General features: G+C 40.3%; 1 long non-coding RNA gene across 1 annotated transcript; it reads right to left on the reverse strand.

Moving 5' to 3' along the window:
* Positions 1-9,604: 9,604 nt before the first annotated feature.
* LOC116438488 lies at positions 9,605-25,610 on the reverse strand. Its single transcript, XR_004237777.1, has 4 exons — positions 25,418-25,610; positions 16,146-16,267; positions 10,953-11,025; positions 9,605-10,007 (listed from the first exon to the last, which is right to left on the reverse strand). It is a non-coding gene; the product is annotated as an uncharacterized LOC116438488 (long non-coding RNA).
* Between the last annotated feature and the right edge of the window lie 670 nt (positions 25,611-26,280).

Here is a 26,280-nt window from a genome sequence, read left to right on the forward strand (position 1 = left end):
CTACCATTTAATGCATCTTCTATTGAGAGAGCACTAACTCTCAGTACCACACCTTTAAAATAATTTTTCAGGAAAAGTAGAAGTATTGCAAAGGTTATCCTTATACTTTGTTGTGCCCTTGACATGTTAGTAGGCTTTGACCCCATAGAGCACTTTAAGTGGATGAAAAAGGTACATATTTAGGTTGCCGGACTGCTATCAATAAATGCAAAAGTGCCAAGCCATGTAACATAAGACTCTTGAGAAGGTGTTAATGATGTACGACTGGTGAGTTACCAACAGTTTTCACCATACCAGTCACCCAAACATGGTATAAGCAACTTAACTTTACGAAAATAATGAACATGAATTTTTAGGTGAAATCAGTGGTTCTCTAAAGTCTTTCCCACCATGATCTTCCATAATCCTTCTGCTTCCAACTACACTATTCATTATTGGCTGTATCCTTATGTAAGTTGAACCAACACATCTATACCGATTCTGAACCTTGCCTTGATTTCACAACAGGATTTGGGTGAGGGGAAGCTACATTTGTTCAAATCCATATATTTCCACACTTTAGGATGACCTGCAAATCCATAGAAATTTTCTGACACAAAGTAGGTAAACCTGTTCTGGATAAAAATAAGGATGTCTCACACAGCTCTGTCATACCACCTTGTTTTTTCAATGTAGTAAATAAAATTTCCTTTGTCTATTCTGCATTCTGAAAGTTGACTGAAAACACAGATATATTTTAAGGTAGCTTTAATCAGAATTCTCATCCCTCAGTAAAACTGCTTGAATTTTTCTACTGATAAATTCTAGCCTGAGTTGGAAGACTTCTAGAAATGCTGATTGGAAGGGATGTCTGGAGGTCATTGAGTCCAGCCTCCACCATAAAGCAGGATTATTACCAGCACTAGACCGTGTCAACCCCCTCTCTACTTTGCTGTTATTTTTTGGAAGTCAGTTATCCAATGATGGTATCTTGCAGCCACAAGATAAAACAGAAGAAGAGGGAAAGACTTACTGAAAAAAAATCTAAAGGCAGGTGGGGACTACTCTGGTCTTGATTTTAAAGGATTTCTTCTTCTCTCTCATCCAAGAGCCCCTGTGTTCAGTGAAAAGCAATTAGGGAATGGGCATGTCAAATGTGCTTCAGGAGGCTGCTGAGAGAACAGTGGTAAGCATCCACTCTGGAGTGCAAAAATGAAAATAAAACTGAGTTAATGTATGTAATAAGCTGCAGTTATTGGGTCAGCAGAAAAACAGGCCTCCTCAAAGATTTATATTCTGCATGAATAATTTACTGCTCTTTTGGAAGAAATTACCTAACCCAGCACAGGACAGCAAGAGTGAACAAGTCATTGCCCACAGACCTTGGTAGAAATACTTGGAATGAAAAATAGTAGAGAACACCCTAGATCCTTTTTCCTTCAAATAATCAGTTTCATCTGATTAGGGAATGCTGAAGAATGGTGAAGAATGCTCTGTTTAGAAATCTGAAATTGCAGTGGGTGACAACTGAAGGATTGTGGCTTCCCTGTGAAAGCTTTCCTTGGAGATGGCTGGCACTGCAGTGCAGGTTGGCATGTGCTGATCAGACACTGGGACATGTCACACTGCAGCAAGGACGAATGACACGCTAAAGGGTAAAAAAATACACAGCACCCTGAAGGGTCAAAAAGCAAGGCAAGCTTGCAGCTTTTGTGGCAAAAATGTCAGTCTTTCCAGAGGAGGCAACAGAATGGTGATTGGCAGAGCTGCGCTGAACTACCTTGGACCCCAGCAGTTCTCTCCTGCCTCTTCACCCTAAGTTACTTGACCTTCAGTAGCTGCTCCAGGTAGCATTTGTGTGACCTCTGACTAGTCCAAACCACCTATCTCCCAATCTTTCCAGGCAGGAGGTAGGATTGACTTGAATAAATCTCTCCTACCAGAAAAAAGGCGAGTCTGCGAGGGGCTGCTGGGGACAGCTATGGTGTCTGGTGAGAAGGACAAGGCATTGCCAATGGCATCTTCAGGTGGTAACTAACTGCATGCAGAATTAGCTAGATCTGAGTCATTCACAGGTAGCTTTGTGGGTGTTTTAGTGATAAAGGACTTCTGTAGATCACCAGGTAGAGCAAAATAGCAGAAAAAATTAGGGATTTGCAGAGAACTACAGATTTACTGTATTTTGGCCATTAAATCAGAGCTTTGAATCCACAACCATATAACTTCTACTCTATTGCTCCATGTGTTCGTACCTAATGTATACACACATGAGTATACAGCCTTGCAGAGCACTTTCTCATCTGTGCCCTGAAAGTGCTCAGAGCACTTCAAATGTGCATTTAGCTTCTCAGGATTAGCCATGAGTTATACTGAGGTGTCATGAATTCAAGGACGTTAGAGATTTTGGCTGGGGACTCCTGTGAGTCAAGGATGTTAAAGTTCATAGTTCATGCATGAAGCATGTGAATCCTCTCCAGTTTATTCTGAGGACAGCAACAGGACAAAGGGCTTGTCGTGCATGCTGAGTCATTAGAAACATTATCACATGAGGTTAGAGTAGTCTACATAAATGATGTTAGGGTCATATCTTGCTTCTGATGTGTTTCAGCTGGTCCTGTTCTGGAAATAGAGAGCAGCTGCTTTTCTGAGTTTCACAGAATACTGTATAGCCAACATAGATGGAATTCTAGACTAACTTTACCTAGAAGGTCCTTTATGCTTCACAATTCACCATAGATCCTCTTTAGCTATCTTACTTCCACATTCACATGGCCAGCAGAAAGAGCCAGACATCAAAACAGAGCATTAAAGTCATATAGTCTCACCTTTTACAAGCTAGGAAAACCTTGCTCAATAACTTCTATACCAAGATTATAGTTACTGTTGGAGCTTTATGCATATCTTTTAGAATAACTATCCAATTATGACTCTTAAAACTTCAGGCGCATGAAAAAATATCACATGCCTAAATCACTCCAAAACTTAGGTAGTTTCTCTTTTAAAGATTTCTATTTCTTTTTTCATCTGCTTGTCTCATTCCAGCTTTCAGCCACTTGATCTCAATATGATTTTTTTTCTGTTAAACCAGATCTGTCATTATCAGAATTATTTTTCCATGTAAGAATTTCTAGTCTGGAATTAATTCACTTCTACATTTTCTCTTGGATAAATAAATCAATAGACTAATTTGCTTAAGTCTTAATGCGTCAGTTATGTTTTATAGACTGAGTTGTGCTTACAAACTTTTTCTGAACACACTCCAGTTTCTCAGTGTCTTTTTTGAAGAGGGGACACAAGGTCTCTACTTTGGTAATGCTCTTATTCATGTTGGAGACAGAGATAATAGCCTTTTTCCTATTTTGATTGCCTCTTGCTTCTCCAATAAAGGATAGCATTCACAAGCTTAACTGCTATGTTGTCATAAGACCACATACTTTGTGGGCTGCCTAAAATGATTTGTATGTGTTTTTCAGATTGACCCACAAGGTAAATTTCCATGTTTTATGAGGAGATCCTATCTCTACTGTTTTGCTAGCATTATGAACCAGTATAATGTATTGCTCTATTTACTATCTGACTCTTATCAGTACATATGGATGATGTAACCAACACAACTATTTACAAAGTCTTCTTCTTGTATCCGTTCCTACTTTCATTAGCACTGGTTTCATAAGTCCTTCCCATACACTTCAAAAGTCATTGAGCATTGTTTGCTCAAAATTAGATCTCTAAGCAGCATACTGGGAATAATCTAGCATACTAGATTGACATTTTCAATTATTTTCAAACAACTTTTAATAAATGCCTATTACAATCTCTGTTTTTAATACAGTCCTAAGTCTGGAATGTGCTCTTTTTATCTGCACACCAAATCGGACCCAGTCAATACTCAGTTGTTCCGCATGTTATTACCCATGTAACCATAAAAATGAAAAGCTCATGTAGATTCTGCAGTATCCTAAGTGTGCTTATTGACTACAGGACACAAATGTACCAGATCCAGCTTCACAGCACTTTGGCCAGTCTGCAGGGAGCCACTGTTTTCTGCATTAAAAACCAGTAGATCTTAAACTGGCTGATGTGCTACCAAACTGCTTAAATGGCTATTGCCAGTTCCCAGACATTTCATTTACGGATGTCATGGTAGCACAGAGCAAACCCTAGGACTGTTTTGGGCAATGCTGGTGAAAAACTATCATGATGATGATGATGATGATGATGATGATAGGTTATGAGGCCTGTTATCAAAACGATCATAAATGATTTGGTGTAACAACCCTTCTGTAGCTTCACTCAACACCTTACGCCAGGCACCCAGTTATATATATATAGTGATTATCTGTTGGGGTCTCCTCCCCTGCCATGGAGCCCTGGGAGATGGGCCCTGGGGGGGAGACACGGGGTCTCCCTGCCCCTGGTCAGCCTCATTTCCCATTGGTTGGTTTGTGTTCCCCGGTGTGGCCAAGGACCCTCGGGTCCTGTGACTGCGGAGTTCCTGGGGAGAGCCCCAGCCATGCAGCTGGAGAAATAAACATCTCTGAAACATCTACCACGAATCTGTCCATATATACTTTGCTTTCCACGAGACTCCTGGTTTGAAATATGCTGGTTGCAGTATTCCCCGCTGCAACAATTATCCTATTTAAATTTACAAATATTGGCATCAAATCAGAATGTTCAGTCCTCTGCTACTCTCTCAGGGTTGGTTTATAAGAAAATCAGCATTAGCAGGGTAGAAAAGCTTCTTTCAGCTACAGAGTGTGGTATTAATTTCTTCCATTTTGTATGTCCTATGTGATCATTTCACTGTGAAAATTTTTTAGAATTCCTCCCTTTACCCCTACCATGTTCATCAGAAATTTTTTAAACCAATACTTTTAGCAAGGTTTGGTAGGTCACAGTGCTTCTGCACCAGAGAGAGTGGAGGCCCTGGCACAGAGCTGTGGGTGCATCTTTCACTCACTCACTCACTCACTCACTCATGTCTCCTCCTGCAAGCTCCAGTGGCATCAGCTGATTTGATCTCTTAGATCTCTTACCTGTCATAATCTAAGCTTCAGCTTCACCTGATTTGGGTAAACACCCTGTGATCCAGGTGCTTAGCTAACCCAGTTCACATGAAACAGTACCCCTGCACTGCACTGAAGGCACAAAGGACCACAGACCTATACATTCTCTAGCCATGTGAAAAAAGCCATCAGAAAGAGATGCCAGACCTGCTGTTCCTGTGACTGGTGATAAAATGTCAGCAGTTACAGGAGAATCCCCAAAAACAACAGAAGGCGTAAGTACAGGTCCTATGTGGCATAAATTAATTCTGTAAAAGCCACTTCGCTTATTTCTACCTGATTCTATTCTTTCAGTGTTTTACTTAATTCTGTTGAGAATTAAGGAGAAGCTGTGCATTTAAACCACAGCTTCAGTTGATTCCTCTGAGTCATTGTCTTGAATAACCTTTGAATGGAAAAGTAAGGGCTACAACATATCTGATGTGCAATTCTAGAGAACCATGTTGGAAAAGTGCACAATTTTATTAGTCAATATGCTGATCGTTTAGCCACAGACACTGTCAAATCCCATCAAAGATGGATGGTAGATCGAAGAGATGGAGGGTTCAGCAAAGTGAAGGTTAACCACACCTCTAAAATGCTTCAATAATACATTAGTTGCTTTGTTTAGATTTTCTAGAGGAGATTATTTTACATAAACTCAATTAAAAATACAAAGATAAATTATTGTAAAGACAGTATAAATATTTGAGAAGTTACAAAATAGTTTTGTGTCATTAGGTTATGTATATTATATTAATAATCCAGAGCGATGTTTAAGACTATTTTTTTCAACTAGAGGCACCAGATTAATTTTAAGATGTAAAATAACAGAGTCCACTGTTTCAACTCTATAGTACAGTTAACTAAAATCACACATATGTAATCTAGCTCTTCTACACTGACAAAATGATAGTTATTGATAAGAATCCATTACGTTTTAAGTTTTGTAGAGCATGTGATTTCTTGAGGCTAGTGAATACAGTTTTTCCATCTCAAGCTAATACCCTGGGATAGTTCAGGTATAGAGTGTGAATTCAAGGTAACTCTCTCTGCACATTACCCTGGGTCATGAGGTAAGTATCATGTTTTCATATATGATGCATTTTGGAAGGAGAATATGCTCTGAACTATGAGTGTAACTTACCAAATTAAAGAACGGTTTCTCATAAGAATCCAGGAGAATAAAGCAAAATAAATGGTTGCCATTTTATTAAACAGACCAAGCTGCCTTTTTTTAAGGCAATAACTTCCTTTTCTTTCCAAATACCAACCTGATTACAGGATTTTGCAAACTTTGAACAGAACTGAAAATCTGAACTTTCTCTTGGGAAAACTTACATGAAAAATTTTAGTGTGTTGAAGCAGGGAGAAGCATTTCATTTGGAAGCAGTGCGACAACACACTGTGGCCAAACTCTGTGGCTTTCAGAAAACTATGTTTTAGTTATATGACCCATCTGCTCCCACACAACAACTACATGGTGTTACATTACCTATTACATGTTGTCATCTGACTGGTCCCTCATGGCGCATCACAGAGGGATTGTATCCATTATGCATCCCACCAAAATGTCCTGGCAGATGGGAGAGGGTATGTGGCAGCTGACCCACAATTTCCATGAAGCATCACAGCAATGCAGAACGTTTTTAATGTTGGATGGAGCAAAAATGTTATGTTTCCCATAGGGAATGTAGAAAAAAATCCTTTTGATTAAAAGTGTTTCAATATTTCCAAATTGAAAGAACTGAGCCAGCCTTCATCCCAACCTCCCAGGTTCCAATTTTCACTTTTGGGACAAAATGTTTGCAGAAAGCTAACTCTTTACATGTTTTAAATAACTTCATCAAATAACAGCTTCTTTATTAAAAATGGTTCAAAGGCTGAAAATCCTAGTTCTAGGTTAGAACTCACCTCCCAACACTCAATCTACATATTTTTTAAAAATTAAGTTGAAATGTGTCAATATAGTTTACTGGTCAGTGTGGACTAATGTTTTGGCCCTATTAATGCTGTCCAGTTCAGCAGTCAGTTTGAAACTGTTTTATTCTGAATTAGTGCTAAATTACAGTGCATTTGAATACCTTCAGTAATATAGGTTTTCACCCAATAAGGATATAGGTTAATAGTTGTGTGGTGATGTAAAAGCCCAAAGCTATGCTATATATATATACCAGTGGAATGCTGACATTAAAAATGCATAATCTCTCCCTTTAATGTCAAAAAACTACCAAAAAACCTTCATTTTTCCAATCCTCATGAAGATGTGAGAATCACTGAAATGGTTCCACACTAACCACACTAGAAGGTTTTGTTGCAAGGCATCCACATGGGATTTTCTTAAGATCTGCTGGGAAGGGAGAAAGAGTCTTCTTCTTCTGCCACAGCATCTCCAGACCTGGTCCGGATCAGGGTCTGCATCAAAGGGTATTGGTCCATAGCCATACCATTCCTGATGATATGCATCTCCCCAGGGATGGGGGAGCAGCCCTTGCCTCCTCCCACAATGCCTCTCCCCAGCCAAAGAGCCTCAGTCTAGAGATAGGACGTGTTCAGGCCCTGAATGACCTCCACTCACAAGGCATCTTCATTGGTCAAGAGAGGCTTCATCCAATTTTTGGCAGTATGGTTACACTGTGCATAGCTGAAATGGGGAGCTCTTTTGAATTCTGAGTATTTTATTTCATGTCTCACTATAGCAAGCAGCCATGTAAATTCCTGCAGGGAATATATGCTAGGCTGACTTGGTCAATATAGCTGGGTTTCAGTTTGCTAAGACTGACCTGGTGCTGTTTGCTGGCTTGAAACGTAACAAGAATGATTATGCCAGAAGCAGATCCTGAAGTCGCTTTGCCAAAAAGGCAAAATATCCTTTCTTTGAAGAAGCTCAGAACAGTAGAGAAATACACTGCAAAATCACGTCTATCAATAAGTGCATGAAGTACAGGGGGAAACTTTCTGCTGCAGCAATCACCGAGAACTAAATGCATTAAAATCAAGGGCGCTGGATCAGGTTTGTTCTGTCTATCTCACAACTCCTCTCTAGGAGTTTTCTACAGCAGGGTCTCAGCTGACTGCCTCTAGAGCCAGAGAACTTCCAGCTGGCTTTAACGTGAGCTGAATCAGAGCAAAGGGAACACTGCAGCACTGTCAGGAGCCACATGATCATGATCTATACAGAACTGCACCAGACCATCATCGCTCTTTTTTTTTTTTTAAAGCAAGAATGAGATGTGTCAGAAGTGATCATCTTGCACCACGTTAATCACCCATCTAGAGGGCATTAATACTGCACAGGTAAATCTTCTTGTCTGTAGCTGTCTCAACACAGTCAAGCAGAACTGCTATTTAGCCTCTCAACCCATAAATTCACTCAGATTTAGAAGTGAGCACCTACATCATTCTGCACCAAAATTAGAATCAAGACAGAATCGTCAGCTAGCCATTCACAAATTTTGTCCGTTGTTTTTTACATTCCCTTCAGTACAGAAAGATTTCTTATGCTAAATTGATTCTTCCAAGTAAGTAAATGGGAAATGTGAGGTATATTTAGTCTCCTTTAAGATTTTTAAAACAACAAGAATTCCTTATTGACAAGAAAGAAGGCTGCAGAAGCTTATAAATTCCTTGTAAAGGGGCATTATTTTTACTCATATAAAAGCAGAAAAAAAATACAGAGCTGGGCTTTTCTCTGTTAAAGTAAGCAGGCCTAAGTTTACAAAAAAGGAGACCAACAAGGGCCTTAATCTTCCCCCCAACAATATTACTTCTTTTAGTGTAATTCTATAAAGCAATGAAATGTCTGCTGTGGGAGCATGGACAGTTTATGTAAGACCCCCTTTCTCCTTCCTGCACAGGTGCACCTTCCTTCCAAAAACCTGGGGTAAGTCTACAGTGTTGCAGTGTGCTTGTGTGTCTCTTGAGCATGTGTGCACACCTGTCCTGACACATGGCCTGTCCTGCAGGGCGCACCACACTGGATACTGCTGATTTCCATTCATGTCTGACTTTGTGATAAGGACCTGACAGATAAATAAATTAATCTTACATTTCTATTTAAATGACAGTATAGTGCCAATAAGATCTATTCAAACACTCCTTCACTACTGCTAAGTGCTTGTTTGGAACAAGACATATACAAAGGATTGATGGAGAATACAAAGTGCATTGTGTTAAGATAAAACACTATAAACAAAATATTCCTAAAATCACTGGTTTTCAAATTATCATTTTTAAAGTAAGACACTGTGATAGGAGCTGGTAAAAGGCGAAGTTTTGCACAGCTGGTAAAAGGCGAAGTTTTGCATGACAGTCAAGACCATTTGAAACAGTGCTGCAAGTGTTTCATGCTTAATGATGAGTACAGAAGAAAGCAGAGAGACACCTCTGTGACAAGTGGACACACCAATCAGTGTGCAAGCTCTTCTACTGGACAGAGCTGATTGGAATTTTATGCTCTGAGCAATTTTTAGTGGAAGAACAGCAGGTGTAGTTAGAGCATTTTGATAATTCCAAAATTAAGGCTTTAAATTTTACTTCAGTTTTAGCTTTATTTAATAACACCAAAATTTTTAAAAGAAGGATTGAGTGTAGAATCTCATTCCACAAACAAAGCATATATATTTTTTCACCTGCCCAGCTTCATGACAATCTTTGGCGTTGACAGAGAGTCTTTTTCCTGTTTCTACTGCTGCATATCAGTCACAATCACAGAATGGGTAACATTGGGAGGGACCACAGGTGGTCACATAGTACAATGTCTCTGTTCAATCAGGGTCATCCTAAAGACTGCTGCTTACAGTTGTGTTCAGATGGCTTTTGAATATCTGCAGTGAATAAGCCTCCACAGCTTCTCTGGGAAATCTGTTCCAGTGCTCACTCACCCTCAGAGTAAAGAATTTCTTCTCATATTCAGACGTGTTCCAGTTTCACAAATCCACCGCAAACTTAGTGCAAGATATGCATCAGTAAAAGGCACCACTAGACAAGCAGTAAGGACAACTTTTTAGGGCTTGAGTGCACATTTTGAGTGAAAAGGGTGTCAGTGTGGCATAAAAAAGTACCATGCAAAGACACCCAGGGTTGTTGTGAAGGGAGCATAAAGGGTAAGTGAAGAAGGGCTGGGGTAAGTAGAAGAGGGATGGATTACAAGACAGCCCTGAGCTGTTATGAGTATACTTCTCCCAATCCCCAAACAAGTCCATTAAGAGCCAGCTTGGACAAGAGATGTACAAAAACCCATGTCACACCCATGGTAACATGAGGAGAGGATCCATGGTGATTTAGGGGATGTTAGCAAAGACACTCAAAGACACATGTTATGTGATGAGAGTGGCAGGAAAGGAGGAGAGACAGCATCTGTAGAAGCCTGTGCCTGGGGATCTCTGCATGTGTGGGGGCATACGGAGCAGGGAGCACAGCAGGAGCAAGGGAAGGCCCTGACAACTGCTTTTGCCTGAGAAAAGAATTAAAGAGAAAGGTACCTCTTCCAGTGTCAAGGAAGCTGCAGGGGCTGAGGTACAATTCCAGGGGTTACAAGTAAAGATAAAAGTAAGACTACAAGCGAAGCAGAAGATGGAACCAAGATATTATTCAAGTCATGAACTGCTGTGGCAAAGAAATGATGGTGACATCAGTAATGGCAGAGGAGATAGGAAAAGCGATAGCATGAGATCTCTGTACAGATGGTATTACCCATCACTGTCCTTTGTCCAGTGACAGGGAAACTGCTCTGCCCTAACAGTCAAAAGCCAGAGGAAACATAAACTGTGCACAGTAATCTGGGCAGGAACAAGCATGCAGTCTTCTCCTAATAGCTGCCTATCAGTTAATCCTTCAATTTAGTATGGGGCCCACAAAACTGAGAAGATGCTAGTTTTCTGGGTATAAAATATGCTCTTGAAATCTACATGAGAAAATCCTCACCTTAAAAATACGTCCATTTCCATGCCATTCTTTTATCTGAAACAATAGTGATATTTTCAAGAGATTTAACTTCCTGTAAAAGAAAGATAAAATTAGTCTTAGTATTTATAGCCCATCACTAAGGCAGTAAGAAAATAGACAAGCAGCCTTGCCAGAACTGTTGGGTGTCTGGGTATTCCAGGCAGGCCTAGAAATCCACATGCAAGTGGGTAATGCTCAGACACGTGCGTTACCCCAGTAACAAGTTACACAGAATTATTACGAAGTCCTGGAAACTTGTCATGTTGAATATGTAAAAACTGAAAAGGCGTATTTTCTCAAAGTTTGTATTTGCATATTTTCAAACTTAGGTAAAAGTGTATGCCAGCAAGTATGTGTATGGATTTGAGATCATCGTCTGCAGTAAGACTGAAAACTTGCTGGGTTGGAAAATACAAGTTTCTTTGTCTTCCTTCCAGTTTTTCACATCATTCTTCATCTAATAGTCTCCTTCCACCAAAATTCTGCCAGAAAATTTTCCAAATATTTCAGACCAGAATGTCTTCACAGCAGTATTTTGCACAGCTCTAGCCAAAATGCACACTCCCCAAGGAAATTCTACACCTTTAACTTCCTTGGCCAGTCATCTAAACATGAAGGAGTTAACTCTAGACCCATTTCTGTTTCTTAATTCCATTTCAGAGAAAATGTTAATCCTTTAATTATATAGCATGTTCAACTGACAAAATTACTTTCCTGTTGTTGAAAATCTCCTTGTTACACTGACAGCTTTTGATAAAACATGGCAATGGGAAAAATATAGATTTGCTACTGACATGATTTTTATATAAAAATTCAAAGAAACACGCAATATTTTTAAGGAGATTCTTATGTAGCCACAGTGGTTTCCCACTATTTATAGCTAACGTCCTCCCTTCCCAGAACCATAAAGCCTCATGGTAAGCAAGCTCTGCTATCAGAGTTGGGGGTTTTCAGTCAATGAAATGGGGAATTTTCAATGACATTGAAGGAATTTAGCTTCTTGTCCCTAGTCGACCTCTTTGAAAATTGTGTTTTTTATCATGATAGTAAGATTATAAGGAGCTTTAAACAGAGGAATAGGTCCCCGTGAGGATCGATGGCTGGAAAGCACATAGCAGACATCATGGCATTCAACCTGCTGAAATCGTGCTGTGGGGTTTCAGGAATAGTTCCCTGAGGGCCTTCTTTTTTTTTTTGGGGGTTGGTGGGTTTTTGTTTGATTGATTTTTTGGGGTTTTTTGTTTGATTTTCTTTTTTGTTCATTACAAAAGGATACAGATAAGAACAACTGGCAACATGGAACACTGTCTCAAAGTTGAAACTGAAGTTACCTGCCCATCATTTCTTAATCCTGTATGCAGGGTAATCAGATCAAACCTCTCCAATCCCAGGACCTTACTGAGTCTTGTTCACTAATGTTGTCCAACCACTTGACATCCATTTATCCTCTTAAACTAAAGAGCCTAGATCTGGGTGGAGCAGCACAAAAATGTAAAGCATAAGAAATACTTATTTGCAACTGGTCACTTTTCTGAAAGACAGTGGTGAGTTTTCTACTGTGCACAAACATGTATGTAATCAGTTTCCAGTCTCCTAGCTCTTATCCCATTTTCTAACTGGGGGAAAATTTCTTAAAAATTAGCACTGGGTTAAGCTCCTATTGCCTAGTCTTATTACATAGGGCTGATTGTGTTTCACACTAATAAACTAAGAGGTTAGGACATTAATCTACTGTAAACTAAATGCTCCAATGAAATGTGAGAGAAGAGATGGTAAAGAGCTTGCAGTGCAGCTGACTTGTATGGCGTGGTGTACTTGTTAATGAAGACAAAGTTACAGACCATGTTATCTGTGCTTTAAGACTGCTATTCAAGCTCTTTGGTTTTCTCCAAAATGTAAGGACTTATCCCTGAGAATACTAACAATGTTATTAATAAATAATACAACTTGCAACATCTTTTTGTTATTTACAAGCTAATGACCTATCAGAGGGACGTTTTGTGCAATGACAGAGATGGACAAAGAATAAAGGTGACAGGATAGAGCAAGTTGCATGTGGTTTGGGGCCTTGATTCTTGCAGCATGAATGTCTGACTGATACTGAGTTATCTATCCAACCTGATACTGCATTAGGTGTGAATTCACCAGTTACACACTGATGTGCATTGTGCAAACACAAGCATTACTTTCCTCTCTGACTCAAAACCAGCACCTTTTATTTCAGGCTTTTTGAGATGAATACGTGATTGCCTCATGGATCAAGAGTGCAGGTAAACTGAGCAGGATCATTAGCAGGATCATTGCAGACTTCAGAACAACTTAAAAACTGGGATTAGCTCATCTAGATGTTGCTTGGGACAGTGGTGCCAAAATCATGCTGGCAAAGCTCTTTGAGCTCTTTATATTGATGATCACTGCTGGTGCATAATACTACCATTGATCATCTGAAATTATTTTAATAACTACAAATCTCTATCATATAACTTTGAAGAATAATCATAGGATTTAAATTGGAAATGCAATGAGAACAGTCATTTCCTAGCTAAGCAGAACAAGTAGTATTTATTGTTCTTAAGTTTCTGTGATATTTAACTCATCAGGAAGATATTTTGTTATCAATACATAGCTCACCAAAGCAACCTGTGTCACCGACAAAAAAACCCATTCCTTCCTCCTTATAAATGATGCAGCTAGAGGTATATTGGACATGATTCGGATTGAAGGAGATCACAGAAAAACTTGAAATTAGAATAGTACTTTTTGTTCTTAAAAACAAAAAATTCCCATGTGGATGTTAACTATGGTCCCAAGAAATGGGCCAAAAGTTAATCTCCAGATGTCACAGCAGTACATTGCATAACTTGGTCCGCACCAAATATCCAGAGCCAGAGCCACAGCCCTCTTCATCATACTCCAGAGAGAAAAGAGAGCTTTAAGCTGATATCCAAGGGGACCTTTCCTGCAGAAAAATAAAGCCGATAAAGTGGAGCTCCTCAGCAATGCTCACTTTTCTATCATCTGCTTGTTATTGTCTTAAAGGGCAGGGAGTTTTTGTGGCAGCTCAGGTTGAGACTCCATGCAGAGCAGCCAGGGAAGAGAGCTATCCTGGAAAAGACAGTCTTCTAGTGGATGTAGAACAGAGAGGGCAGAAAAAGGCCCTGTGAGGGCAAAGGATTTGTGTAAATTACTGCCCAGGTGAAGGGTTAGTGGGGGTAAAAGCACAGCCTTGTCCTCCCCTCTGGCCTTAGTGGCTGAACCAGATCACACTGGTACACACTCAGTACAGTTACTTACGCATTTCAACACTCTCCAAACTAATGTTCAGGCTGTTTGAAGGACATGTTCTGGTGTTCGTCAGTAACATAAACTGAGATAAAGAGAAATATAGAATTCACAACCAGGGAAAAGATGGTTTTGATCTTTTGAAAAGATGATAATGACTTATGACTTAAAATCAAATCCACCCAAGCTCATACCAACATCCTTTTAGCATGTCAGTGGAGCAGGCACACAGATTTCAATGGCCTGATGTGGTGCTCATTGTATCTGCCTCCTACTGCCTCATTTTATTGCTTCAAAAGCATGTAAACCTCTTCTTGCTACATAGGTAAGCAAACCCTGGATGGCATTACCCAGGGTGATGGGAAAGGAACGACTTAGTGGCTAACCTTACCACTAAGCCTGTGGTACAGAGCAAACAAGCTCAAAAGTTAGGGCCTGTCAGTCAGATAGCTGGTGGACAAGCAACTCTTAAAATGTAATCCAGACATCAGAATAACCCTCACTTATACCCTTAAAAGCTCATAAACTCCTGCCACTGAAGAGCTGCAGTGAGCAGTGCCCCAATAGTGGGAGTGTGCGTCCTGCCACCTAAAGGAATCCCAGAAGGTTCCCGATGGCTGGAAAATCCATGGTGCTGGAATTTCTTCCCCCCAAAGGGCACCTCAGCAACTGGTAAAAAGAGCGGCCACTGCTGCCACTGCCAGCCTCAGACTCCCAGGGGACTGTGAACTGCTGAGCAGAAGCTTTCCAGGCACAAAAGAATTTCTAACGTCAACAGAGGTGCCAGGAAATAGACTCTAATCCCAGGCAATTAAGTTTACAAGAAATACACAGCCCATGGGGGGAAGTTTAGTGTGGCCAGCAAGTTTTGTGTGGAGATTGGTTAATGCTCCTCCTTGCCCAGTCCCTGAGAGATCCACAACGCAAAATGAGCTTTATACCTTCTAAATCTGAACACCAGGTTGAATGCACCTGCCATTTTTCTGTGCCCCACCAGACTAAACTGGCTGTTCACAAAATATAAGAAAAACAGAATTGTTTTCCCAAGGTACCTAGACAGGTTTCTGGGAAGGAACCCCAGCTCATGGCTCATGTTTGGCAGGAGTGACACAAAAAGCTGGACAGAGGACCTGGGGTGTATATTTCCCATTAGTTAATAGGGCCATAAGCTTGAGGGGCTCTACAGTATTTTCCTGACATGCACCCAGATCTACACGTAAATCTGTCATGGTGGAAAACATATCAGGGCCTCCTCCCTCCTAGTTAGAAAGTTGTGACAAGAAGGATTTAAAACCATCTATCACTGCTTGCAGAAAGCAGTGGGTGAAGAATGGGTGTGCTCATCTGCAATTACAATGGTCAGCTGTAAATCATTGCTGCATGTGGTTAAAATGCCAGCTGACACCTGGCATGTCAAGTGTAGGGGTGGTTCAAATGGGACAACCAGGTGCCACCTGGCAATAATACTGCAAGCCAGAGTGGGAAGTCGGTGGTGTTTGGCTGTGTGGGCTGTCGGACACAATCACAGGCCTGAAACAGTGAGTGAACTCAGAAAGGTGATAGGAGTCTGGAGCTAGAGCTATGCAGGCATGGAGACTGGGAATGAGGATTTAGGGAAGCCAGTGATCTGGCGGGGTGGGGGCTGGGGCAGGGTTGAGATATACCAGAGGGCAGTGGAAGAAGACTAAGGAAAACAGAGCAAAAAACTAACTCATGGACAGGATGAGGGAAAGCCTTTCTCAGGGAGCCTCCCTTCCCACAACAGCTCATTCCACTGGCCAGTCCAACCTCCAGAAGACTGGGGAATTGCAGCATCTGCTGCTGAACCTTCTTTGCTGGCAAACCTGCTGGAGGAGAGGATGAGCAGTGTGAAGCCAAAGGGAAACTCACAGCTGTAAGAGGGGGTGCATGTTTGCTTCAGACACCACAGTATTCCCCACATCTTCTTGTCCCATCATTCCTCTTCTCTTCTTACTTCAGCATGGGCTCCACACAGGAAGAACAATCTGCAACTGCCATCAGTTACTTCATTAGCAAAATTGGAAATGGTTTTCAAGCACTTAGGGAGACAAGCTTTTTAACTAGAAGGAGCTGGTCAGCTTCATTACAGAGTGCCATGGTCTGCTGTTATAGTTGTCCCAAATGTCTGCAAAGCATCTGACTTCTCAACACCCAAAGTACATTTCAAGTTTTGAAGCAGAACGTGAAGCTAATTTCGCATTAGTCTTAAGTAACATAGAGGAGCTATTTCACCTAAGAAGAGGACTCAGGTCACCAACTAGCAGCAGCTGTTACATTTAGGTTTGACACCTAGGAAATTAATTAGGAAGATGTAATATTTTATAAAGGGGAGACTTCACTAAAACTCAAGGGTAATTACAAAAAACTGAGAGCTTAAAGGGAGTAAAACCCCCAAAGTAGTTTAGATATGAAAGCTGATACTGAGACTCAGAAAATGTATGTACAACCAAGTATTAAAGGAAACCAGAGAGGCAAAAGCCTTCTAGTGTAATGAAAGCAGTAAGGTTCTTTGAAGACAAGAAAAAGTCTTCAGGATTTAGAAATTTGACACTGATGAAGTCAACAAACAAGAATATAGGAGGAATTACGAAAGAAAATTGTTAAACTGGATTTTCCATGGCAAATAGCATAAAGCTTAAAAAGAAACACTAGCAGATCATTCAGGTGTACCTGACTCAGCAAACCCGTGAAAGAAATGGGAGATGTCTGATGCCTATTAATGAGGAGATGTGCAACTTCTTTGCAATAATCTTTACTGCTCCAGTAATGTCAATGAAATATCTACTAAGATGGAGGTGTCAGAATAAAAAGTGGAATTAAATTTGTCATCTGAACAGTTCTAGGTGACATAGATCTGAGTTTTATGACAGCGATCAGGAATGAAGGTAACAAAAAAGGTCAGATAGGTAACAAAAATAGCAGTTACAGTCCAGTAGGTGGAAGAGTGTATAATGTATCTGTATTTAGGCCATAAATAATAAAATATGCTTTTCCTAGCCATAACCACTTACATTATATCACTGCTAGCGCAGCTAGAAATAGTTTGCTTCTTTTTGCATGCACTTAGAAGTCTGAGTCTAGATTCCTTCTCAATGCAAGAATAATCTTGATTTATGAGCATGATGTGATGACTTTACAGAGGTGAGAAAAGTCCTTTTCAGGCTGAATGTTCCTAGAGCCCATCATCCTCTTTGGGACATTGATGGAGGCCCAACCTTTGAGACCACTTTTCTTCCTACTGAAAGAAAAGGCATTCTACCTTAAAACTGCCAGAGAGAGTAAACTTGTAGAAGAGAGTCTCATACAGATTTGGATTCCATTACTTCTGTATTAAGTTTTATCTCTCCTCTCACTACTAGTTTTTCTTTACATCTAGTCCTTTACTATTTCCTTGGTGGTTTATTTTCAATTTTTTGATCCCAGTGTTTCCACTTCCCTCCTTTTGCCTTTCTTTCTCTCCCCTTCCAGCCTCTTTCCATAACTGCGAAATGTCTTTCTTTCCTCTTTGCAGAGTCTGGTACGGTAATGAACAGATAATTGATAAAACATCCCACTCTCACTGTCTTTCCCTGGACACATGAAGTGCTCCAGCACAAACATCACTTGGGTAGTGGTCTGTGGCATCATGCTCCACCCTTCCTTGCTCTCTGCTGCACGATGTCAGACTGGCAATCCCTAAATCTCACCCAGATTCCTGGCTTGCTTTCTTCTCAGCTGACCTATTACATGTCCGTCTAGCCTTACTATCTCCCTGCTGTCTCCACCTCTCAAGTAAGTCTTCCATGAATCCACATGTGTAGCCTAATTCTGCTGTCAGTAGGGCTCGTTCAAAACAAATCCTCCTGTACCAGCACTCCCAAGTGGTTTGGAGCTGATTTTCGTTGATGCTACAAAAGTGTAAGCCAGAAGCAACGTGCTTTTGTGCAAAGAGTAATGCAGTTGTGCAGATACAAGCTGTGCTAATGTGCTTATCTGTGTGGGCCTCGCACATCCCGTGGGGGACTCAGCTGGGCAGCAGCCAGCAATGGCAACAGCAATCAGATGCAGGCAGGGAAGGCAGCAGTGGGAGGGGGCTGATGTGCTTCTCCCTCTGCCTTCACTTTCAGTGCAAACAGCTAGAGGAGTCTAGGCACAATTTAATCCTTCCAGTACACATGAGGGCTTGCTCTCTGTTTCACTGCAGTCGTGTTTCTGAGGAGTTATCCTTCTCTGGTAGCATGCATTGAAACCCGTGACTTGGTGCTGCAGGCTTTAGGGGAATATGTCATCACACCCACATAAAATCCCAAAATGTCAGAGGAACAAAAGGACACAAACAGCAAGACCATTCTCATGCCTCCATTCCAAGCATGCAGTTCCCATTCACAGCTGTGGATCTGAAAGCTCCCTGGCAAGCATCCTTTTCACATTTTACACCCACTGATTGTGGGTGTGGGTGCGTGTGTGTTACTGCAAATACTCAGTGAGAGCCCATTTTTTTTTGGATGAGAGAAGCCTTCTGAACTGATACTTTGGAAGCCATCATGTGATGTTAGCCAAATGCTAACATTATTTTGCTTCGCCCACATACTGCTGGAAGCCAGAAAATGAGGCAGCTGCCTGCTGCTGCTGTAAGTTTGCCAGGCTGGCACTACAGCACTTGCAGCCTGCCATCAGCTCCAACCAGCTCACAGATAGCAACAGGCAAACATAATTCACATTTATGTCTCAAGAACAAATTGAGCTCAGCAGTTCTGAGGCTTTCAGCAAAATTCCCATACAGCCTTTTGTTTATTTGCTGAATTAGAAATATACTTGTAGAAAGAGAATCAACTTAGGATGAAATGTGTATGTATTTCAGGATAAAAGAATTTCATTAAAACTGAAATATCACTAAGTGGGATGACCTCCCTCTTTACCAAATAAAATTTTTATGTATTTTTCTTTTCTACTTTTAGTTCAGCCAGGTATGTTTTGGGTTGCCAAGATTACATGGGATTTAGTGCCCTTGAGATAGTCATGTTTCCAAAGTGAGCGATTTATTTGGAGCATCTAGAAATTCCAGCTTTTTTTTTATTCTTACCTAAAAAATGTTTGAATAACAAATAAACTAAGCCATTCTCCCCACTATTGCTCATGCATGTGGCTCACCTGGTATTTGCACTTCTGACATGATTCTATTGTTGTGTCTCTTCTAGGCGGGATATTTTCAGAAATTAGACAACAGGAAGAAATTTAGCCAGGTTTCTCCCAAGAGCTCAAAGACTGGAACACAGCTTTTTAATGACTTTGAAAAGAGAATTTCTAGATATAAATCATGCTGACAGTTCTTTCTACCAGAGAGTTTTAATAGTCCATAAGGTTCCAATTTGTCATTATTTTTTTTATCCTTCTTTAAAAAACAAACTTAGTCATTTTGGAAATAGTTGTGGGTAGTACTAAACACCATTTCCAAGAGAACATCTTACCTAAGACAACCAACCAAAAATGTGAACAGAAGGAGAAGTCATTTCAGTCTTTAGTTCCTTAACAGCACATTTTGGAAAGCAAAAAGCATAAGCCCCAAATTGCTATCACTACTGAAAGGGGTATGAAACAGCTGAACAGTGTATTTTGAGACATATTTTTCTGCACACTTTTGCAGCCATGGGCCAACCTCTGAGCAGACACAGGCGACCAGATCCTCCATTCCTACAAATCAGCCTAGTTCCGGACAAATCACCAGAACTGCCCCATGACACACAAGAAGAGGTCTGGAACCTCGGTATCTCGTAACCATGTATGTCAAGCATGAGATTATTGTGTGCTCTGAGTTCTGAAGCACAGGGAGGAGCATTTTGGGGGATGACAGAAGGAAGAAGTGATTGTAAAATAGAATAGCAACATCTTCCAAATTCTCAGATTCAATAGTCCTTCCTTCAGGTTAGATTTCCACCTCTTGAGTCTGTCCCATGCAACTGCAGCAAAGGCAACTGTTGGTGCTCCTTCCTTAGAAACCTTCTGGGGCCACTTGACTGCCTCCGCACGATGAATTATAGAAATAGGCTTGCTATTCCCCACAGCACTGTCCTGTAGCAACAGCAACATAAATCCACTGTCTTTCAAAGAGCTACATCAGGTATACACAGCCCTGTGGTGGCAGGGAGGGAAAGATTCAATGAATGGTTTATTTAAATCCATCCTTTTCTGTACTGAGACAGTGCTCCAGGATAAAGTATCTTCAGACATTATCAAGTCTGTCTTCAGGAAGAGATGCATAGGACGTGCAGGTTGGAAGCAAGGGGGAAACAAAAGAAACACCTTCCAAAGGGAAATATCCTCAGACCCATGCACACAAATCTAAACCTAAGGACTGTGTTTCTCTCCTGCACACTGCGGCCAGAAGCTAAAGGAGCACAGTGACCTTCCAGATTTGCTCCCAGGGATTTAAAATTGAAGGTGAAACCTTGCAACTTTATTTCTTGTTGTAAGCACCAAAAGCTTTTCCACTGTCCTCCTTCAGCCAAATCAGTTCTTAAGCCATTTTTACATTTTCATTTAGATACTGATCAACATATTCTCAAGGCACTGGAAAGATTTCTCTTGGCTTAACTAAAGGTTAGATCATGACTTTAAAAATGCATCAGTGAGGAAAAATTCAGGGGAAAAAGAAAGCAGACACACAGAGGAAGTGATTTCAAACTTCGTTGAGTTTTGAATTTAAGAAAAAAAACTATCTTCAAGAGTAGGTAACTTTCCAGGAGATTCTTTTTTCAAAGAGGCCTTGGCACAAGCTTGGAGAAGGGAGCACTGAGGGATAGCAATCACAATGGTGATGCCAAAGGCCCTACACAGGTGGTGCTGCATTTCAGAATCCTTTTCCAGATGACAGGACACCAAGGAACACTCTTGTATTTCTTGTTTGGGCAGCTATTGATAAAAACAGGGTATTGTGACTGGACAGTCATTCACAGAACCATCTAAACTAGAAAACACCCTTAAGGTCATTGAGTCCAACTGTTAATCTAACACTGCCAAGTGCACAATAAACCCTGTCCCCAAGTGCCATATCTATACATCTTTTAAACACCTGCAGGGATGATGAATGAACCACTTCCCTGGACAGTATGTTCCAATGTTCCATAACCCTTTCAGTGAATAAGTTTTCCCTAACATTTGATCTAAACCTCCCTTGGTGCAACTTGAAGCTCTTCATATACATATATACAATTTCAACTCCCAATGACAACTGAAAACTAGTAATGGTAAAGGGCTGGAAGATGGTGTTCACCTGTCTACACTATTCCTACACCACTTGCGTTTAGTAGGGCACATTCTCCATTGATAACAAGTTTAACAGAAATTTGAGGAGGACCTGTTTTCTTTTCCCAGTACAGGCAAAATATATAACTTTGTGTATCCTTTATCCCAGACCTCAGAGCAGTGAGATAACTCTGGAGCAAGTTAGCTGCTTGAGCTTCCCATTTTTTGGACAATGGTGTAAAGGCAGCACAGGCCTTTAGATGGATGTGAATACTACACCCAGTCTTGACAAAGGAAACATGACAGGTAGTCATGTGGACACCAGACTCAGAGAAGCTATAGTCATTCACAATTTACAAAACTATTTCTATTTACAGGATGAACAAAAGGCCTGAGTGTCTTTGTGTAATCTACTGGTTAAATAACACCTGTTAAATACCTGTTTGCTAGGGTAAGTAGCCAGTGTGATCTTCAAAAAACAGAAGTGCCCTGGTTCTAAAAATCTGAAAAATAGCCACATTTGTACTATTTTTAGTACAAAAAAATGCCATTGTGTCTAAATCCACTTAACCACCTAAGTAATATTCTTTAACTTGAAAATCCAATTCATTTTACACTTTAATAGGTAGATGCAGTGAAAATTTCAGACATAGCAGCAGACATGGCATTTGTAGCTAATTAAGGAAAACTGGATTGAGCCCAGATGTGGATTATGCAAAGTGATTACTGGTGTTCTTTAGAAGCTGATAATTTTGAAAGCATTTCCTTGTGTTTGTTCACTTTTTCCAGTAAACCAAGATAAAAAAGATTCTGAAGGGAAGAAAATAGGTTTCTACAAAGTAAAACTGTCAGTGGCAATTATTTCCATCATTTCAAATTGACATGTATGGTAGTTAACGATTGGGTCACAGCCATTCTTTCAATCAAAACTTGGTTTTTAGCTGTAATCCAAAGTAAGCAATGCATATAGCTTTCAAGCATGGAGTGACATTAAATGTGGAACTCCCCACAGTCATTCTCACTGGAAATGTCTGTGAAATAGTAATATTTCATTTGTGTTGGAAAAAAAAAGGCACCATAATAAGCACTAATTGTTAATGGTAAGACTGTACTATGTTTAATTCCAGTAAGCTGCTGAAATGAGTGAAGATCTTTGTCAAGTAAGAAGCCAGTCAACCTGAGGAAAAGAGACAGAAACAGAATTCCTAAGAGTGCCAGTGCTGTGCAAGGACCTTTGATACAGCATTAAGAAATACAAAAGATGTGTTGCACAAATAAGCAGCAAAACACTTGTAAATCTCCTTTTGAAAGAAAATTTATTATAAGATTTTCTGATCACTTATCAAATTGCCATCAGAATATTGGGGTGGAAACTGAAAAAAAAAAAAAAGGCAATTTGGAAATCAATTTATGCTGATTTTGTGGTGGGAGACTTGCCCATGTGCTTGATTTTACAAAGCTGAGAAGTGGTTTGGCAGTATCCATAGTAGCTTCTGCTTGCTTGCTTTCTTTCTTCTTCTCTCTGTTTTTAAGGTCTACTGATCTTATTGTTAAACGCTAGCAATTTGGCATAACTGAGCCTTAGAATTGAGTAAGAAAGTTTCTAAAGAGAAAAACTGTCATTCTGCAATGCAATCATTACAAATTAACATGATTTTTAAAACCAGTATGTCCCTTCCGGGTTTTTGTAATCATCTGTTGAATTACTCTCCTCTATTTGTTGTAGTTATGTTGACAAATATTCCAGCATAAGTATAAAATATATTTTGATTATGAAACATGGAATTTTCCATTTCCATTCTGCCATGGTGAACTAAATTTGACTCTCTTACATTTTCTGTTTCTGTTTCTAAAGACATTTAAGATGATTATTGTCCTATGAATAGAAAGAGTTTTTACACTCCACAAATTTCTCAGGCTACTGTCCCTGGTAGCAGAACATAATGTATAACTCTCATTCCCACCAGTCACCTCCACCCTGTTAAAGTCCCAGGACACCCCTGGCAGCACTTGGTATCTGTGCCCACATTGTATCTGAGACCCTGATAAAGGATGGCATAACCAGATCTGCACCTGGTGGGTGCCAAGTATAGAACCAGCCCCATGGGCTGGGGCAGTGTGGAGACAAGCGAGACAGTGGAGCAGACATCCATGAGGCAGTAGTTCTCCTTGACTTCCCCCTGCAGTGGGAAAAGCAGCCTCTGAGTTTGCAGCCAAGGAAAGAGGTTAGAAGCAGATGCAGTCAGTCTGTGAGTGTAGTGCAGCAAAAATTCACTACTAGTCTCAATATCCCTAAAGCTCAACTGCTGTCTGCTTCCTGGCAGAACTACAGAAAAAGATGGTTTTAAAGAAAACAAGTCTGTTTTGGGGGTGTTTCCCACAAGTTCTTTTTGAACAAGAGAAGAGCATCATGACAAAAACCACAAAGGCACTTGTTTGCCACTTAGGGAAGTGATGAAAACCCAGTCATCTGGGAGATTTGCAGCTAGTTCTGGACAAGATGAATATAAGGGCAACTGGGTCTTAGGGAAGCAGGTTGGTGGATGACAGTGTCTGCTTACTTTAGTATTCTTATTAAGAGGACCAACAGCAGGCATGAATAATGATAAGCTGCAGCTTCTACTAGAAGAAGCTACTAGGGACATTTGTTGAGATTCAGAGCAGAACTATACTGCTTTAAAAGACTTGTTAGCAAAAGGGACTTTATCATGTTATATAAAGCCAAAGCACAGACATCTGGAGAAAAAAAAAGTAGTATCAGGGTAATAAATAATTATCTCACACAGGACTGACCTATGCTTAAGAAAAGTGACTGTGGATGGAAGAACTGGAGATTTAATGAGCTGTGTTTCATTTGCGTGCGTAACTATTGTCCTCACAGTGCTGGACTTACAGAACTGCACATATAAAATACCATTAGAGAAAACAGAGAAACTATACTCTATACTCATTAGTCTGATATAGAGCTCTTTCCTTATTCACAGACATATGCTGTTTTTCCACATACTCATAAACCATTTGCTCTGTTCTTTGCTTACATTTTGGCCTCAGCACAAAACAGCTTTTATTTTCACAGTTGAATATTCCCAAACACAGCAATATAAGTGGGAGAATGTATTGGTAGCTGTGTATGGTATTTGTTTATGAGCTCAAGAAATAAACTTGTCTGTACAGATAATACTGCATTCTAATAATATTAGTAAAACCTTGATTACAAATTTCCTAGCCTATTTTCACTGCTTGCAGGGACAGAAATTTTAAAAGTGATTAGCAGGAGAGAAAGTTAAAGGTAAGGTTGATTTAAAAGCCTTACAGTTTAAATAATTTACAATAGTATTAGTATCAGATAAAGATGTTTCTAGGAATGCACAAGAAAAAAATCTGCTCCTTCCTTGAAATACCGGAATTTAGCTTATAACTTTTACCTTGATAATATCTTAGAGACTGAGGTGGCAGCATCAGCTAATGATTCATTCCCATACAGAGCTCTTAATAAAAGGGCATGGCATCATCATAGGTGCCAAGTATGTCTTCACAGTCTTTCATTAGCTTAGTCAGAGAGATTTCTGTGGATAAAATAAAGGTGGGTTTTCCATGTGGATGCAGTGATATCCACATTAATCCTACAAAATGCAGTGTAGTGATGAACACAGTCCCAAAGTATTCAGGGTATCCTAATCTTTATTCTGTACAGGAGTACATGAGAAGGCACAGCAAGGTGCCCTTTGAAGGGTGTGCACAAGATCTCCAGGATCTCCTGTCCTGGATGCGACCCACATGACTTTCAGACAACCATTCTTGACTACAGTTCCCTGCCTCAGGAGACCCACCAATACTGTGTTGGTTTCCTCAGCCCCAAAGCCCCTGACAATGCCCTTGCCCCAATCCTCCAGCTGAGACTTGACATCCCCTCCACTCACCTCCCGTCTACAGCAAGTCCCCCTTGAAGCATCAGCGAGATCAGGCCTCAAGACGTCTTCCCAGAACTTGCCAAATGCCAAATTTCAGATGGTTTTAACTCAAACCCAGGAATCTGACCAGATTTTCTGAAAACAGGCCCAGTTTCATTCAAAATGTGTTACAGACTTCAACAAACAGAGTCTGGGTTTTGACTTTCTTGTGAAACTTGAAACCACATGTGTTCCGCATGGTTTAGGTTTTTGTTGTGAATATCTTACACAGCTCTATGGGAATAGCCTTTTCTTGTGGGCTTTTAGCATTTCCTATCCCAGCCAGAACCATAAAAAGCAAAGGCTGGAAAATATGAAAACTTCAATTATGTGGAAAAAAAGAAGGACTTAACTTTTTAAACCTCAGACAACGTTTGTGTTCATTTAGAGTGCAGAGTGAAGTTTTGAATTAATTCATGTTTTATTTTAGCTGTTAGACTTAATTAGGTGCATTCAGGAGAAATCACTTCCCCTCTAACATAAAATCACGGAGTTTGTGACACATGGAAATTATAAGCACTTTGGAGTAACTTGGGAGATGGGTGGTGGCTTTGCAGCAGCCGAAGAGCAAATATTTACAGTACATTATGCTTCGCTTCACTTCTAAATTATTATCTTCCCCTTTGGAATAATCTATTTGCCAAAGACAGATTTCTACTAATGTTAGTGCCCTCTTCATCCATTTTGTTTGCAGACAATTATTTTTCCCACATTTATATATTGAAATTTCTTGCCCTAGCTCTCTGCAGAGTCAAATGAAAACTGAGGACATTCTTAATCTGTTATCTCTTCTGTCCCTGAATCACACTGTGGCTTCTGACAAACTTACACTT

This window comes from Corvus moneduloides, chromosome Z, assembly GCF_009650955.1.
Source record: "Corvus moneduloides isolate bCorMon1 chromosome Z, bCorMon1.pri, whole genome shotgun sequence".
Classification (NCBI taxonomy): Eukaryota; Metazoa; Chordata; class Aves; order Passeriformes; family Corvidae; genus Corvus; species Corvus moneduloides.